Source organism: Medicago sativa, chromosome 8 (genome assembly GCF_051527215.1).
Source record: "Medicago sativa cultivar Bolivia chromosome 8, Bolivia_mono, whole genome shotgun sequence".
Taxonomy (NCBI): Eukaryota; Viridiplantae; Streptophyta; class Magnoliopsida; order Fabales; family Fabaceae; genus Medicago; species Medicago sativa.
The window spans coordinates 38,223,003-38,237,739 of record NC_140756.1 but is presented as its reverse complement, the minus strand read 5'-3'; the positions used below and the strand labels follow the sequence as shown (position 1 = coordinate 38,237,739).

At 35.7% G+C, this 14,737-nt stretch overlaps 1 pseudogene; it reads left to right on the top strand.

Annotated features, from left to right (window-relative positions):
* The first annotated feature begins 2,534 nt into the window (after positions 1 to 2,534).
* LOC146898952 (protein AGAMOUS-LIKE 6-like) overlaps positions 2,535 to 14,737 on the top strand; it is a 30,563-nt pseudogene continuing 18,360 nt past the window's right edge.

The following is a 14,737-nucleotide window of genomic DNA, read 5'->3' as shown; positions in this document are numbered from 1 at the left end:
TTGGATTATGTTGCCTGTGATTTTCCTAACATTTCGCAAATACTAGAAAAAGGTGTGCCCTTTGAAGAATGCCACATTTGGACGAATTAATGCATAACTAAGTATCAGTAGATTTTAATCTTTCAAAAAGGTTGCATAATATATAGGGCATCCTTAATACTACATTCTTTCATGCTATCATTGAAAGATGATGTTGGTCGTTATGAATTTGGATCTCGGTATATTTCCCAATACCACAGTACATAGAAATTGTATCAAACAAGACAACTATAGCATTGTGTGAAGTGAAACAAGTGTCAATGAGAAACAAAACATGTAAAAATTAACTAGTCAACATGAACAAAATAATTAAGAGACAACCAAACAAAATTATATTGATTTGAAATTGATTTTTATTGACAGATAGAGAAAAGATGGAAACTATATTGACCTCTATGCAAAAGGTAATGACCTCTATTTTGTTTTTAACTTCTACAAGTTAGGTTTCAAGTTCACAACATTACAGGCATAAAATAATTCCTCCGGTCTCAGTTATAAGCAAAAAATCACTTTTTAGATTCATTGAATAACTGATGTATTTCGTCTGTAATATAGAGCATATACCGCAGTTAAACAATGAACCTAAAAAGTGCAATGTTGCTTATAATTGAGACCCGAGGAAGTAAGGTACAAATGGTATAAAATCCAAACGATTCTTAATTCCAAGGTTGATACAATCGCTTTAGAAAAGCATAAACAAAACTCATAATTCAAAATAATATGTTGTTGATACTTGAATATCAAAGACAGTAGTTAGACAGTTAGATTAATCTTCATTGAAGTTTTGGATTATTAAATATGGTTATTGCTTGTGGGAATGGGTGACAATCTGTCATTAAAGAAGCTTTGGCATTCATTTTTCTATTCAAAAGAATACCGCACTGCTAAAAACAGAAACACTAGAAAGCTTCAAACCGTCATCTTTTGTTTTTGGTTACATTCAAATCACCATCTAAAAGGCCATTAAAAGAGAGGACCGCTAATTAAGAAGTATGAATATGAACACCGACACCAGATACAACACGGATACTGACACTCCAATAACGTTATAATTTGAGAAAATTACATAATTTAGGGTAATTATATTTGTGGATGCGGATGCAACACCTGTTCAGACACATCTAATATGAGGAGTATGTATGGTTCATAGGCGAGGAATAATATAATAATTCGTAATCACAATATAAAAGAAAAAAAAAATCAATAGAAGTGGAAATAGAACCGGTGGATTAAAGATAGATAAATATGGTAGAAAGAAACAAATGGCTACACTACCATATCAACGGGAACTCCTAAACTCAATTTCTCAAGGAAGTATCCCACCACATATTTTAAAGGTAAAAAAAGGTGCACCTTTGATGTTGTTGCGAAACATAGACCCTAGATATAGCATGTGTAATGGGACACGATTGTTATGTCGCGATTTATTTAAGAATATGTTGGATGTGGAAATCCTAACAGGAAGCAATACTAGAAAAGTAGCATTCTTGCCTAGAATTAAATTAAAAACAAATGCGAGTTCAAGATTTCCCTTTGTGCTTAGTAGAAAACAGTTTCCCGTTAGACTAAGTTTTGTTATTACCATAAATAAGTCACAAGGACAGACCATTCCTAATGTCGAAATCTATCTTCGACGAATAGTCAATTATATGTAGTTTTATCAAGAGGAGTTTCTCAAAATTCAACAAAAGTTCTCATTAAAGAAGGGAAAATAGAAAGAGAAGATGGAAACTTTATGAAAAATGTAGTTCTTAAAGATATTCTTTTATCGCAATCATATCAATGTTTCTTTTACATAACATGTCATTTATACATTTATGTTATGATGTTACTAATTACTATTAGAATAAACAATAAATGATCATTATTTTATCTTAACTTTATATGCAGGCAAACTAAAATATGTTGAGTTCAAAAATAATTTTGTTATATGTCATGACAATATTTTGCTTATAAATCAATATATCAATAATATCCATTCATATTTTGAAATTTAAAATTTTTAATCAAAATTATACAAACAAACATAATAAAATAATCACATGCGTTAGTGCAGTAGAAAGAGCGGACAAACCGGCATGATGATTATGTCTGTCTTTCCGCTAGTTACAATAAGATAATCTTACTTATTTTCCATTATATTTAATATTCCTACATTTATTTTAGGAAAATAAAACTCCTACATTTAATAATAAACTCCAACATTTATTATTATCATAATTACATAAAAGAATAAAAAATTAAAAGACTAAAATATTATATATTAGGAGAAACTTTGCAAGTAAGAAAAATAGAAATAAATTTTAATCTTATTAAAAAGTTGTTCATGAATTAAAAAATAATAATACAATATTGGGAACAATGAACCTTTTTTTTATTGAAAATGGATATAAATAGAGGCACAGGGTTCGACTATAGCCATAACAACTACAATAACCCCTCAATTCAGATCCCTTTATTTTACTAGCAAATAGTGTGAAGTGGGTGAAGGGGTCATGGGTCGTCGCAAAATTGCGATTGCGAGGGTGAGAGACCCTGTCATAAGGCAGGTTACATTCTCTAAGCGTCGAACATGATTATTCAAGAAGGCAAATGAACTTGCCATCTTGTGCGGGGCAGAAAATTTTTGTGTTCTCCCCTAGGAATAAGCCTTACTCTTTTGGGCACCCAAATGTTGATGATGTTGCATCCAAATTTCTTGAAGGAGAGCTCAACCTAGACGATGGCATAGGAAGCTCATCTTCTGAAGTTCCTTTTGTTTGATCAAGCGAAGAAATTCTATAAAAGACCTAGAGAGGGCTAGAACCCTTAACAACAAAAGTGCTTACATCAAAAGGTGCAAAATATTACATCACAAAGATCTATAATAAGGAAGGCTTGTGAAAATCCTCAATGAATTAAAATAACATGGCAACTGCTAAAAGAACAACAACGGGGAAATGGCAGAAGCTACTAACTAAACACCCAAGTTCACAAAGATGCATCGAACACCTAGAGAGATAGAATCAACAGAATCAAAGAATAGATCTTGTTGCCTGAACAAGATGTTGCAAATAACATTTCCCATGTATTCTTTTATAATTGAACCAACTATTTGGTAACGCCAAGGCAACTTTGGAGGTACCCTTTTGGGCACGGGTCCTCATTCCGGCTGTGTTGAAGCTAGTAGGCTTCACTTTGTTCACATGCTTCTTCTGCTTTCTCTCTGCCTTAGTACTCTCTGACAGACTTGGATAGTTCTGCTCAAAGATTGATGTGATGACTTCATCATTGTCCTCTTCCTCAACTTCATCCCCCCAAAATTTGGAGAAAATCTGCACACTTCCGAACAAAGAGGATCTGAATCAACAACTTGAAGATGTGCTAGCTGAACTAAAAGAGGCTGAAAATGATGCTAGGGCACATGATGAGATCCTAGAAGAATACAAACTGATTGAACTCACTCAACTTGAGGAAATGAAAGATTCATAAGGAAATGGTGAGATCACGTCTTCGTGATATAGAAACAACTGAATCTATGTTACTTCTTGCAGAGAAACCGGCGGTTGGAACAAAAAACAAATTCGCAAGAAAGAAAGGAAAACAACCAATGCTTTCGAATTTTTATATAAACATATCATGCAAACTACGTTTATTTTAATATCTCTTGTCCTAAAACCTTGTTGGCTCTTTTTCTCTTTGTTGGAGCAACATGAATAAAGTCTGTTGTATTGAGTTTCAAAAAATTGCAGGGAAATAAAAATATATGAACTTTTATGGGTTGATATTATGATTGTTATTATTATGAATTTCTCATTTATATTAGTTTTGTTTTTTAGGTTTCTCTTATTTTAATTGGAATCATCACGTTTTTTTTAATGAAATACTAATCAGTTGTGTCACTCATGTAACACCCACACTAAACGTATCTAGAAATTTTAGTATGTGAGTTAAGTTTAGTATTGGGTACATTAAAATTTACAACAATAAAACTTCGAATGAATATCTTATACAACAATATGTGTTCGTACAATGATAATACAACTCAACTTTTGTAAAGCATAGTAAATACGTCCTTGAATATTCATATCATCCTGTAGCGGGTACGAACGAACACTTGTTGAAACATCCATTCGGCTATTAGCTTGCTAAACCCACATGATTATCCGAAACAAATAAGGATTGGGATGAGACATAATGTCTCAGTGAGTTCTACCTAATCCTAGGCTATAGGTAACCTCGGGGGAAACCTTCGGTCACCACATGTCTACAATACAACCTGACGGTTGTTTACACTTGTGTGGGCATGCTTTCCTAGACAGTCGTGCATACTAGACCCGTCATAGGTACTTCTTAACTTGTTATAGGTCTTTCTATCGCTATACGTGTCATGGCGGATAAGGGGAACCTAAGACCGCAATGCCAAGACACGCTCTACGCGTCGAGGCCTTCTCATACAACAATCATGACACAATTCTAAACTAGACGATTATGGGAAACCTAAGATCGTCATCGGCATAACCTTTTCTACTTTCTCTACTTGTATAAATACGTTGTGTCTAACAACATATCATATCTAGACTTTCTCAGGGAATTCCTGCTATCTTCCTAGTTCTTGTCGATCTACGCCAAGGCTATACTAGTACTTGACGATCTACGTCAAGGCTCTTTGACATAACATAAACATGTCTAGTAATTATGCATAGTCAGATTCATTGATTAGGTTAGCGTTGAACAAACAATTATCTGAGTTCATTTTAAGGATTAATCCCGAGTGGAGTAATCCCAGAAGTTAATCCCTTACTGTCGGTGGAAAAACCTAGCTAAGGCACACTGGACTCCCTTAGTGACGTGCGGGTCCCTTACGGCTTACCCCGTTCCCCTTGGAGAACCTTTTATATCCAATCTTGGAAGGAATACAAAGGACACGACACCTTCACTTTGATTACTTACTGACATGCGGCTCCCTTGCGGCTTAACCGTTCCTCTCGAAGAACCCCTTGTATCCAACCTAGTGTGGATAACAAGAGACATGGCACTTTCATATTAAAAAGTCTTAGTCTTATGCATGCATGAAAATTAAATCTATACATGCTATCTCTCTTACCTCAGATCCTTAATCGATCCTACTTGAGGTAAACTATATGCTTTATTAACTTTCTATGTGAATAGATATCTAATCGTTTACATCTTAGCATAAATAAATTCATGCTTAACTATCTAGCTCTCGACAAGCTATGTTGAGGCTCTATATTCTTTCCCTTTCTTAACGATTAACTTGCTACCCGATTCTTAGCGTAACATCTCTCGATTGCCATGCTTTGCTATCTATGCTAAATACTTGCTTCATTCACAAGAAAACCTTGCAAAAGATTATCAAATATGACCTTGGTTTGAGGGGTTTACTTTTGTAAAAAACTGCACAAACAAAAACCAATCCAGAACACTCCAGAAATGCCTGAAGCGAGCAAACAGTGCAATACTACACTGTCTCCTTGCCTAGGCGAGTAACTGCTCAATGTGGCAAGTTGAGGGTGAGTGAACCCCAAGTTCTGGTGGTCTAGCTCGCCTGGCGAGTAACTGCTCGCCCTAGCGAGTTGTGATAGTCCAACACCTTCAAAAATGGTATTTTTGACTCAAAAATCTCAAAACCAAGTGTCCCTAAGCATATTTGAACATATTTGATCATAGAATACTTGTAAAACACTCATAAGGAAAGTATTAACATGTTTAGCAAGCATGACAAGAAAAGTGGCAACTAATTTCAAACATAAAACCCTAGAATTCATTACTTTCCTTACAAGATAATTCACATGATCCCAAAGGTGGGCAAACTATCTATAGAACTCACCTAAACAAGATTCTTGTGTCAGCTCCAAGTCCCAAGCTCAAGCAAGCCAAAACCCTAGCTCTTGATCAGTTTACTTTCTTGATGCTTAGCTTTTCTACCAAACCAAACTTCCATGTACTCATGATCTCACAAGAAAACATTGCTTATCTTGAATCAATCCTTAAGCTTCTAGTCCATCTCAAAACCTTCACCACCGTAACCCTAGAATTCTTAGTTCTTCACCTAAAGGAAGGAGATGTTCAACAACTTGCACCCAAGCTTCCATACTTCTCTATGATCTTGTAGAAACCTTGTTCAAGTATGGATAATGATGGCATCAAACTCTTGGAAGGTTTTGGGAAGAGAGGGAGGGCGTGAAAGAAGTGAGAAGGAGGAAAAAATCTTCTCTCAAAAACCTAGAGAGAGGAAGAATATAGGAAATGAGATATTTTTGGGCCAAGCTTACTTCAATATCCTTTTGCGTGCAATTACCATAGTGCCCTTGTCTTAAGCGTGTTGAATACGACACTGATACTTGACTCGTATTAAGCTGACACCACGTAATAAACTTTCTCCCTTATACTTTCTTTCCATGAACTTTCGTCCTCTGACAGGCATGACTGGTAATATTCCAATACTGACAAGCGGGATATTACAACTCATATCATATGTTTTATTATAGATCTATAACATGCTTCAAGTGATATTGGTTGAGTACAGTTTTGGTTTTGATCTTGAGAGTACAAAAGAATATAAACAAATATTTTGTTGCTTTTTATGTGATGTTTTAATGTTTTTTGGACACAAGAAGTTGTCTTTAAGTCTTTTCAAAGTTCCGTTTTCGGTCAAACAAATTAGTAATTCCGTTTTCGGTCAAACAAATTAGTAATACTCTTGATGAAATTATTTGCTATTATCAGATAGTATTTATAATCTCATTCTACATTTTTCTTTAGGGATTATCTCATTCTGCCTATTTCTTTCAACGATAAATCTCTAAGGGGTTATTGAAAGGAAAAAAAATTAGTGTTTCATATAAGTCTGAAAATAACAAGTCGGTATATATCAGCCTCTAAAAAAAATGTCATCTTCTCTCAAAAAAAAAAAAATGTCATCTTTTTCCTTTAATAAACAAAGAGTAAAACGAACGGAAAGAATTTTGACAAAAAAAAAACGGAAAAAAGTATGTAAGAAATTATTAAGCATTGAAAAAAGTGATATTTTTTTTCGGTTACATAATGACAAAAAAAAAAATCAGGTCAACTTAGTTTTTGGGAACTTTGCGTTATATAGGTAGGGGGTCGAGGTTCGAACCCCAAAAACCTACGTTTCTAATTCCCAATTTTCATTGGAAGGGATCTGGTAATCCAGGGAGAGTTCGTTCGAAAATTAAGGGTGTGTTTGTTTCAAGTTATATTTGTTGATTCCCAAGAATTAAATGATAGAAATATATATGTCTATGTTTGTTACAAGTTTACTAAATTTTATTCCCGGGTATAAAATGTTCATGGGAATAGAAAAAATTTCCCAACGAAAAGGTGAGAATGAAGTCTTCTCATGGAGATGAGAATAAATTCATACATAGTTACCTATTATAATCCCTATATTTATGGTTCCTAGGAATATTATAAAGTTAACTAAACAAATTTTTCCTAAATACCTTGGAATAAAATTTCCATCTTTATATTCCAAGGATGTTATTCCCAAAAATAAATTTGGTAAACTTGAAACAAGCACACCCTAAGTAAAGTTTGACCAAGAATTATATTTATGGGAATGAGAGATAAAACAAAATTTATGGATTGTAATTAATGATTTTATTCCCAACTTCACGAGAAATTTATTCTTCCAATTTCCTCATGTCGCGTCATTTTTCGGAGATCAAGGCTATTTGATTATCTTTTGACTCACTTGTATATTTCACGACTGAACATTTTATTTTTTAAGAAAAGGGGAAAAAAGTTCAAACTACCCCACATTTTGAAAAGATTTAGGGTTCGGGGGTTAGTTACATAAAGGGAAGGTATTAGCACCCTTTATGTCTGTAGTACTCAACGGGAACCTCTTGATTTTATTTAATGTTTTGTGCTATAAACTTGCTTGCTGAAAAGAGTTCAAAATGCTAAAAAGGGAGACCTATTTATCTACATTTTTTATTGTTTGGAAGGACAAGTCCTTTGCCTACGTACCCGTGAGGGATCAAAACCTCGTAGTTCGGGGTAGAAATTGACGTTTGATTGGTTGAGTGTTTTTTATTAGTTTTGAAAAAGGTTTTGAAGTGAAAGAAAGGCGAAGTGGCAAATGAGTATTTGTTTGTGTTTTTTAATATTAAAGAAAATGGACTCAAAATAAAGTTAAATTGATTGATATTTGATTATGAAAGGAAAATAAAAATGAAAATATTTTTTTTTGTGATTTTGTTATATGCATTTTTTTGTTGTTTTCAAATAATTAGAATAAAATTAAACTAACGGAGCAAGAAAAGTAGAAACGCGTAGGTACTTTGTGGTGACGTTGGATCACCACAAAGACCATTAACCTAAAACTATAGAGCATAAAAATAAAGCATACACACACACGCACACATGCACCTAAAGCTATTACATTAAGCCTATTATACATGCTATGGTCTGCGAGAAAGTAAATGACAAGAAAAATAAATTATTTACATTAAAGTCTAGTTTATATTCTAAAGTCCGTGCTAAAAAATATAAACGACAAAAATAAATAAATTAATATGCGAAATGATGTAACTAAACTAGAATGCATGAATGATTTACATTAAAGCCTAATATACAATCTAATGATTCGAAGATGCTTAAAAATAAAAATGCAAAAGTGAATTGAAATAATATAAGATGCAAAAAAGTAAAATGTAATTAAAATTAAATAATGCATGGAGACAATAAACATGATAAAAATGGAAGAGAAGAAAAAAAATGAATGCAAAAAAGGGGGTGCGGCAGAATTATGGGGGGTGTAGTAATTAAAAAGGAAGTCTGGGCCCATCATGGCCTCAATCTGATCACGGAGCTAAGCAATAGAGGCCATCAGATTATGGATCAAGGGATAGGGAGACGAGGGTGTATGGTAACCCATACACCGAACACGCACAATCCAACTAGCCTATAAATAGGCTGTGAGTGTGATTTTATTTCATTTTCACACAACATTTCTCTCTCTTCCCTCCTCATGCTCTCGTCTCTCTGTTCTCTCTCTATGAGTTTTCCGGCGTGATAAAGGGCGGCGGCTGGTTGTTAGGGACGGTGGCGCCGCCGCATTAAAAACCAACAGAACTTCCTTTTGCGTTTTCACTTCTACTCTCCTCCCTCTATTCACTTTCAAACCTAAAATTCCGAAAATCCTTACCCAAACACCTAAATCTAAAAAAACAAAAGAAGAATGTTTATACCTTTTGTTTAGAAACAGAAACATATTGGTGTTACGGCGGGTTGATTCGTCACTGTTGTGGCGGTTTGGATTTGAAGGTGATGTTGGGGCGTCTGGGTCGGTGGTTCACGTACGGCCTCGGCTGTGACGTCCTCTTCCCTTCTTTTGTGTCGATTTTGCTGTTTGTAACTGAGTTTGTGTTAATGATAGGTTAGAACAATTTGATAAGACGACTTGGCTGTGTCGATTGCTGGTGATGTTGATGTTGGATTCTGGTGATGTGGTTCGGTGTGGTCTGTTGTGCGTGACTGGTTCATTGTTAAATGACGGTTATTGCTGGTTTTCGTTTGTGGGTATTGTTACGTGGCCAATTGTGTTGAATTTTGATGGTTGGTGTTGTGATGATTAACTTAAGGGTTTTGGTTGAGTTGCTTGAATTGGTATGATTCTGATTGTCTATAGCTATACGGTTATGAGTGTTATGTTGGTTTTGAATGAGATCGGATTTGAATGGTTTGTGGATCGTGTGTGATGAATTTCGGCTGGTTTTATGCGTTTTAAATTTGCAGGTTTTGACAGATTTTTGGCCTTTTCCGTTGTTGTTCCGGCACGGTTGTGAATGCGGCTTTGATAGACTTGTTGTGTGGTATTGATGATTCGTCTTTGACTGTGGTTGTAAGGGTTGAGGCCGATTTGTGGCTGATTGTGGAATTGGATTCGCGTGTGATGATTATAGGTTTATGACTGGTTTTTTGTGGATGAATCGCGTTTTGGTGAATGCTTTTGTTACGTGAAGATGGTTGTTGTTGAAACTGTGTCGAAAATCTGTTGCTAGTTTTTTTTATGCATTTTTGGTCGTCCCCCTGCTGTGTGTTTGCGGATTGAATTTATAGTGCTAGGGTTGTGCTGAAAATGTGCATAACGCGTTGCTTGAATTGGGGAGGAGGAAACTGAAATTGAGTAACTTGTTCCTGAGAGCTTGGAATGCAGAGGCGCGTGACAATGTTCACAGCTTGCATGTTTGTATTTGTACTGACTTTTTGGATATGGACAAAAATAAAACTAAAAAAGAAGAGACTAAAACAAATGATAAAAAAAGATAAGATATTTTAAAGATTAATTAAAAAAAGAAAATAAAGATTTTTATAAAAATTTTAAATTTAATTAAAAAACTTAGATAAAAGATGGAATTAAAATAAAACAATTAAGATCAAGAGAGAGGAGGGCCCGACACGGAACCAAAAATGAGGTATTTTAAAAAACCTCTCTGCCGAATTTTTCACTAAAAAAGTGAGAGACCTTAGGTCAAAAATTGGGGTATGACAGATGCCCCTATTTAAGTTTCTTTGTCCGGATATTGGAAGATAGAATCTTTGATTCGATCAGACCGAAGAGACTTAAATACAAAGTGCACCAATTTTGGACCTAAGATGCTATGAATGCTCGTGGAATGCTTGCATGAATGCAGAACGACAAAGATGATTTGACTGGAATGAGAAACAACAACGGGATACCCAAATTCGTTGACGAATGGGATCCGACTCCGCTGGGGGAATGTAGTTTCGTTGGGGAAAATAATTGTCTACCATCGTATTGGTTTAGAACGACAGTTTAATGCAAGACAAAGCTTTTGAGTTGCATCTCTTGACCAGACACACTTTGGATGTCACATTGGATGAAAATAAGGATTACAAGCTGTCCATTTGTTAGAAACTAGCCACTTGAAATTGATTGAAGGTAGACTCATGTTGTCCTTTTGTCTGAAACTAGCCACTTGAAATTGATTGATTTGACCCAAGTTGTCCTTTTGTTAGAACTAGCCACTTAAAATTGATTAGTGACGTCTCAAGAACAAATAAACTGGGGACGACACCATTGAAATTGATTTGATTAGTGACATTTCTTGAACAGATAAAACTGGGGATGACACTTTTGAGATTCCGTAATCCGGTAAACCAGGGAAAGACACATTTGATGTTCCGTAATCCGACAATGCGGGGAATCGAAACACTTGACATTCCGTAATCCGACAACGCGGGGAATTGTAACACTTGACATTCCGTAATCCGTTAAGCCGTGGAATCACACATTTGATATTCCGTAATCCGACAAACCGGGGAATGAAACACTTGATATTCTGTAATCTGACAAAACTGGGAATGACGCTATGGAGAAAATAAAATGTGATTTCAATTTGTTCATTGGTTAGAACTGACCATTTGAAACATGATGAAAGGTAAACTCAAGCGGTCCGTTTCTTTGGATTGGCGGCTTGAATCAAGATCAAAACGTAAACTCAAATGGTCCGTTGTTTTGGACTGGCAGCTTGAAACAAGATAAAAAGGTAAACTCAAGCGCAGCTTGAAACAAGACAAAAAGTAAACTCAAGCGGTTCGTTGTTTAGGACTGGCAGCATGAAACAAGATCAAAAGGTAAACTCAAGCGGTCCATTGTTTAGGACTGGCAGCTTGAAAAAAGATAAAATGATAAACTCAAGCGGTCCGTTGTTTGGGACTGGCAGCTTGAAAAAAGTAAACTCAAGCGGTCCGTTGTTTAGGACTTACAGCTTGAAAAAAGGCAAAAGGTAAACCCAAGCGGTCCTTTGTTTAGGACTGGCAGCTTGAAACAAGACAAAAGGTCAACTCAAGCAGTCCGTTGTTTAGGACTGGCAGCTTGAAACGAGATAAAATGCAAACTTAAGCGTTCTGTTGTTTAGGACTGACGGCTTGAAACAAGATAAGAAGGTAAACTCAAGCGGTTCATTGTTTAGGACTGGCAGCTTGAAACAAGAGAGAAGGTAAATTCAAGCGGTCCGATGTTTAGGACTGGCAGCTTGAAACAAGTAAACGTTTGCCAGAATCCACTCGGCTTGGTAAACATTTACGATAATCCACTCGACTTTGATAAAAGGTTTGCAAGAATCCACTCGACTTGGTAAACATTTGCAAGAATTCAATCGGCTTTGATGAAAGGTTTGTGAGAATACACTCGGCTTGGTAAACATTTGCGAGAATCCACTCGGCTTTAATGAAAGGTTTGGGAGAATTCACTCGGCTTTTGATAAATGTTGGCCAGAATTCACTGGGCTTTTGCAAGGTCATGCCGGAATCCACCGGGCTTTGTAAGAGTTTGCCGGAATCCATCGGGCTTATAATGAGTGACATCTCTGGACCAGACACATTGGGGATGACACTTTTGATGATAAGAAGGTAAATGTCGGATGTTCATGTGCATAAACTTACGGCTTGACGCAATCATAAGTAAAGACCGAACTGAGGAGACAAAACCGAAACAAGATTTTGGTGACTAATGCAATCATGTGTGAATGATGTCGTGTATATGTTATGTATGAATATGTGAAAGTATTAATGTATGAATGTATAAATGTTAGAATGCAATTTGTATGACTGTATGAACTGTATATGGCAGGTGACTTGATGAAATGAGACAAGATAGGTAAGCTAGGAGGCGGACTGACATCGCAGTACAAACACTCGGCAAACTTCCTTGGAGATAACATTATTGTGAACAAATTGAACTGTTGTCGATGTAAAACCCAGCACAAGGTATCACCTGATGCCTCATGGGGAGCAAACCCATTGTTTAACCAAAAGTCTGGAAGAAGTCGCCATTTGTAAATTAGCGCGGAGTGCTTTTCCCCTGGCATGCTTCAACAGTCGTGTTTTTGTATTTTTTTGTTTTGAAAATCCCTAACTTTTGCCGGGACCACCTTTTCGGGTTTTCAGTCCACCGGGAATATATTCCCTTTTTTATGCCTCTAATTTTTGCCTGGACCACCCTTTCGGGTTTTCAGTCCACTGGGATGCTCTCTATTGCCCAAGCCGCCCTTTCGGGTTTTCAACTTAGCGAGCTTTTATTTTTGTATACTTTTTATTTTTGGACTATGATAGCATCTTGCTCAAAGCAGAAGTCCTCTCCATATTGCTTAGCCCTATTACTCTTCCGGAGTGCAACCGTTGTCGAGGCGAATGCTGATGTACGCTTCACCTACTTACAAGTTTAAAGATAGTGTGTTTGTTGTTCACACTTTTCAAAAGATGTAAAAAAAGTTTTGTATTTTTGAGAATTTTCGCTTCAAGTATTGCCATCAAAAATAGAAGAAATTTTGCAAATAGGATAAATGAGAGTTCCAAATAAAAGGGCACAAGCTCAAATTTGATGAATTGAGTGGTGGCCTGCCAATGGTAAGGCTCCACAGATCTTTGAAAAGATTTGGGAAATGGTAAATATATTGGAAGGTACATTGAACACAATAACCGTTATACTCCATAACAAATTTGAATGCCCCAGTTCCGAGTCTTTGATCTGTGGAGGCTTTAAATCGGAGGTTCTTTAATAACAGATATTACCCAAGTGGATAATCATGTGCCAGCTTTTTATTCGATTAATTTACACTTCGTAGGAGGGAATAGAATTCATTGCACATTATCGGATGACTATGGCGTGAAAATGCAACAGTTTTTGGATAATCATGATTCATCGCTTCCTGTGATTGTTCTGCCGCAACTATTAATATTGTGCCAACTTAAATTAATAAACTTCTTTGCATAGTTGGGACGCTTTTTACATTAAAGATAACTCATAAGTTGAATAACTCAGTCTCCGTTCCATTTGTTGATATGCTAGTATACTCAACATAGTAGATCACATGATTTCCTTCTGTTTGAGCTAATTTAATAGTCATTATTTTGCAACAAACAAAAAATGTTTATTTAGACATGTTTTTGTTTTATCTTGCTTACCAGAATTGCATTATAAGAAAGAAATGCTAACTGTTTTCTGCGAACGTTTTTGAGAAAAAGGTGGGGTAAACAACCGAAAAAAGTGATTACATTTATTTTATATAAAGGGTAAATTTGGTATTTTGTGTCAAATGTTGGGGTCAAGGTATAAATATAGGGGTGTGGGGTATAATTTCTCAGACTAAATGTAACACCCTACTTCTATTAAGCGGTAAAACGCGCGAACATACGAATATATTCTAGAAATAGATGCTACATCATCAAATCAAAAACATACATGCATAATTATCATGTTACATCTCATAGCAGTGGAACACATTTATATAATCCATGAACCACTTCAATATCTCAAAATAAGAGAAATACAAAAATACATCCTCCAGCCTCAGACACAATAATATCTCAACTCCAACTACATGGTCAAAATCCAACATGCAAGAATTATCCTAGATCAGAGCCCTAATCTAGACACTTGCACATAAAAAGAGGAACTCCTCTCCTCGGCAACATCAAGCATAAAGTCTAAGCATCCTGCACTCCATCTACCCGTCCATACAGAAAGGTAGGTGGTAAACCACTGAGGGTTAGCATTACAACATCATAATCCCAAAAAGAATTAATAAAACATAGGGAAATGAAAGACATATTCAAGAATGATGAATAACAAATCATACATATGCTCACAAGGATTCACAACATTCTATCATTCAACATCATCATTCCAAGTTCATATCAA